Source organism: Odontesthes bonariensis, chromosome 15 (assembly GCF_027942865.1).
Source record: "Odontesthes bonariensis isolate fOdoBon6 chromosome 15, fOdoBon6.hap1, whole genome shotgun sequence".
Lineage (NCBI taxonomy): Eukaryota > Metazoa > Chordata > Actinopteri > Atheriniformes > Atherinopsidae > Odontesthes > Odontesthes bonariensis.
Window position 1 is genome coordinate 31,879,869 of NC_134520.1, and position 5,070 is coordinate 31,884,938.

The window sequence follows — 5,070 nt, forward strand, 5'->3', positions numbered from 1 at the left end:
TAGGTCTCAGTTGAATTCCAAAATATTCATTCATTAAAATTAGCGTTGTCTCAATATACCCGTTTCAGCAACAGTGATGTTATAAGAATATAATGTTGATAGTTTTGATAATACACAGGATTTGAACTCTAATAAAGAACATTAAATCAGAATAAACTCTGAGTTTACGTCCAGTTTAACTGTAATTATGTCACAATAAACCACGTTATCACGATAACCGCATGCTGAAAATCGGATGACGTGAAGCCCTTACTCCAGCATTTTCTAACAGGACAATTTGTTTGAAATATTTTGTGGCATTTATTTCAGTTTTGTAAAGAAGGCTGCCGGAGGGAATAAAGACAGTATATTAAATTCACAGCTCGGACAACTGAACAAGAAGCCGAAGAGCTGCAGATTCAGCTGGAAATCTAACATGGCTTCATCCCTTAAAGCTGATTTAAAAGCAGTGACGATGCATTACTTCGTCAGAGGGTGTGCAGACTTATGAGGATTCAGGGCTTGTTCGCGTGGGCATCACGCACCTGTAATTCTATCACCAGGAGGAGGCTGTTCTGGTAGGTCGACATATACTCAGAAAAAGTATTTAATATATTTGCATGTTAATTTAAGCCACAGCGTTCACTACATATCAGCAGCTGGTTTGTGAACTGCTGTTTCTAAGATTCAAATTCAGCAGTCAGCAGATATTTGAACAGAAAACTACTGGAGCCAGAGAGGTTTTAGAGAATCAGCATGTCAGAAACATATATTCAATTCAATTCAATTCAATTCATTTTTATTTATATAGCGCCAAATACAACAAATGTCATCTCAAGGCACTTAGATAGTAAGTCCAATTCAAGCCAATTGGAATTCAATTAATTAATAATAATCATAATTCATAAAATAATCCAATTCGTTCATATAGAGCCAATTCAAAAACAATTTCCTAGCTAAGAAAACCAACAGATTGCACTGAAAACTTTTTGTTTTTCGGTCCAATCTCCCGGCCTGAGCGGCGTGCCTGAGGCGACTGTGGAGAGAAACGACTCCCTTTTAACAGGAAGAAACCTCTGGCAGAACCAGACTCAGGAAGGGTGGCCATCCGCCTCGACCAGCTGGGGTTTGAGAAGACAGAAAAAGGGGGGGAGAGGGGAGGGGGGGAGGGCCGCGGCGGCGGCACTGTAACACCATTCAAAGGATATCTGTTGGAACAGGGAAACACGAGTTAATGACCACAATAATATCACATATACATAAAGAGAGTAAAGTGAGGAAAGGTGTGTCAGATGAGGCCCCCCAGCAGTCTAGGCCTATAGCAGCTTAACTATGGGATGTTTCAGGATCACCTGAGCCATCCCTAACTATAAGCTTTATCAAAAAGGAAAGTTTTAAGCCTGGTCTTAAAAGTGGAAAGGGTGTCTGCTTCCCGGACATTTACTGGCAGCTTATTCCACAATAGAGGGGCCTGATAACTGAAGGCTCTGCCTCCCATTCTACTTTTAGAAACTCTGGGAACCTCAAGTAAACCTGCAGTTTGGGAACGAAGTGCTCTGTTAGGAAAATATCTTACAATGAGATCTTTAAGATATGATGGAGCTCGGTCATTAAGAGCTTTATATGTGAGGAGAAGAATCTTAAATTCTATTCTGAATTTAACAGGGAGCCAATGAAGAGAAGCTAAAACTGGAGAAATATGATCTCTCCTGTTAGTTCTCGTCAAAACTCTGGCTGCAGCATTTTGGATCAACTGAAGGCTTTTCAGAGAATATGTAGGACAGCCCAATAATAAAGAATTACAGTAGTCCAATCTTGAAGTAACAAATGCATGAATTAGTTTTTCTGCATCACTCTGAGACAAGATGTTCCTGATTTTAACAATATTACGAAGGTGAAAGAAGGCAGTCCTAGAAACCTGTTTTATATGCAAGTCAAATGATAAGTTCTGGTCAAAAATAACTCCAAGGTTCCTCACTGTAGAACTAGAAGCCAAGGAAATACCATCTAGAGTAACTATATAGCTAGACAATTTCTCCCTGAAACGCTCAGGTCCAAAGATAACGACTTCAGTTTTGTCTGAATTTAGCAGCAGACAGTTCTGAGTCATCCAGGTCTTTATGTCTTTAAGACATGCTTGTAGTCTGACCAACCTATTGGTTTCATCTGGTTTTATAGATAAGTACAGCTGAGTATCATCAGCATAGCAATGGAAATTTATGCCATGCTGTCTAATAATGTTACCTAATGGAAGCATGTATAAAGTAAAAAGAATCGGTCCAAGCACAGAACCCTGGGGAACTCCATGACTTACTCTGGTGTGTGAGGAAGATTCTTCGTTTACAAGAACAAACTGAAATCTATCAGATAAATATGATTTAAACCAGCCTAATGCAGTTCCTTTAATCCCAATAACATGTTCAAGTCTGTGTAATAAGATACTGTGATCGACCGTATCAAATGCAGCACTGAGATCCAACAGGACAAGCACAGACACAAGTCCGCTATCAGAGGCTAAGAGGAGATCATTGGTAACTTTCAGCAGTGCAGTTTCTGTGCTATGATGCACTCTGAATCCTGACTGAAACTCTTCAAACAAATTATTTCTGTGTAAATGATCACAAAGCTGAGCTGCAACTATTTTTTCAAGAACTTTAGACATAAAAGGGAGATTGGATATAGGTCTATAATGAGCCAACACTTCTGAATCAAGAGTAGGTTTTTTAAGTAAAGGTTTAATTACAGCAACCTTAAAAGTCTGAGGTACATATCCTGTCAACAAAGACAGATTGATCAAATCCAATATGGAAGTGTCAATTAATGGGAAAACCTCCTTGAACAGTCTGGTTGGGATTGGGTCTAAAACACAAGTTGATGGTTTAGAAGAGACTATTGCTGTTGTTAGATCAGAGAGATCAACTGGGCAGAAGCCGTCTAAATACAAATCAGGTTCTAAAGATACTTCTAAAGCTGCTGTACTTGATGATACATCACTGATAATAGTGGGAAGGACTCCATCAATCTTCTCTCTGATAGAAACAATTTTATTAATAAAGAAGCTCATGAAATCATCACTGCTGAGAGTTAAAGGAATAACTGGCTCAGCAGAGCTCGGACTCTTAGTCAGACTGGCTACAGTGCTGAAAAGAAACCTGGGATTATTCTTATTCTCTTCTATCAATGATGAATAATAAGCAGTTCTAGCTTTACGAAGGGCTTTCTTATACATTGTTAAACTATCTTTCCAGACTAACTGAGACTCTTCTAAATTAGAGGAACGCCACTGTCTCTCCAGCTTTCTTGCAGTCTGCTTTAAAGCACGCAGCTGTGAATTATACCAAGGAGCCAACCTCTTCTGACTGATTACCTTCCTTTTCAGAGGGGCAACATTGTCCAGTGCTGTACGCATTGAAACTATAGTGCTGTCAACAAGAGAGTCAAATGCTGCTGGAGTAAAGTTTATGTAGTCGTCCTCTGTCATATCTGCACATGGCAGTGAAGAAAAGGATGATGGAATTAATTCTTTAAATCTGGTTACAGCATCCTCTGATAAACACCTTCTATATGTAAATTTCTTCTCAGAAACTGTATAGTCAAGTAATGTAAACTCAAAGGTTATCAGAAAATGGTCAGATAAGACAGGGTTATGAGGGAACACTGTTAACTGTTCACTCTCAATGCCATAAGTCAGAACAAGATCAAGGGTGTGATTAAGGCAGTGAGTCGGTCCGTGAACACTCTGAGAAAATCCAATAGAGTCTAATATAGAATTAAAGTTCATATTCAGGCAGTCATTTTCAACATCTACATGAATATTAAAGTCACCCACTACAATGACTTTATCTGTACTCAGCACTAACTGGGATAAAAACTCTGAGAATTCAGACAGAAACTCAGAATAAGGGCCAGGTGGACGATACACAACAACAAACACAAGAGGTTTCTGGGATTTCCACTTTGCGTGGGAAAAACTGAGAATCAGATATTCAAAAGAGCTCAAACTAATCTTGGGTCTGGGACTGATGAGTAACCCTGATCTGAAAATAGCTGCCACTCCTCCTCCTCTGCCTGTGGTTCGAGGAACGTGAACATTTAAACAATATATACTATAGTCTTATGTTATCTACCGAAATGGTTGTGCACATCCTCTGATGGAAAGATTTATATCCCAAGCTATGAAACATCCATTTAAGTTCCAGTATATGAGAGATCTTTGGGTAGAAAGTGAGTGTTTAAATTAATGTCAAAGTCTTTGACAAAGTCTTTGGAGCTTGTGTGAACACACTCTTACCTCTGGGTGGAGTTGGTTGATGGTTAACGGTCTTAGGAGCGGTGCTCTTGCATATCAGGGAAGGTCCTCTTGACGAGATTCAGAACCTGGTTAATATTTCTGAAAGCTGCCGTTTGTCATTTCAGCCACAGGAGGCGACGCTGCCAGCCCAAGTTTTCCCTCCTAATAACAGACATGAGCGCGGCTTTTCCAGTCAGTGCATTCAGGACATTGTCTTGAATATCATTAGAGATGTCGGGAAACTCCTCCACCACCATCAGAAGTAACTTTCTGATGATAGCAACTGAGCTGTGGGAACACAGAAACAGCTAAACGGAGGAGAGCATCAAGTTGTAACTGCTGCATTTCTAGATCTAAGCGATGAGAATCATAACTGCAGATGGGACGAAACAGTTATGTGGCATGAAGCTGGGGACATGTTGCTTTACCACCAAATATTTGTGAAGAAATCTGTCCCCAATTCTCTTTAGAAATTGCACATGAGCAACTCACATTTTATTTTAGCATTAAAAAAGATTCGTCTCCCAGACACGACCCGATGACATGTGCTCGATAAGCCTGGAGAGATTTTTCCAGCCTTGCTTTGAAGTGTCAAAACTACACAAAGGTTTGTTTTCCACTAAAAGATGATAAAATCTGTTAAACTGTTAATCGTTTGGAATTTTTATATTTTTTTATATGATTTATTAAATATCATACATACAGACTTTTAGCATTAGCTGCTGGACTAACAAAGTCCCTTTGATCCAGTCAAAAGGGGGAGATACAGTGACATTTATTTCTTAAAGACCCCCCCCCCC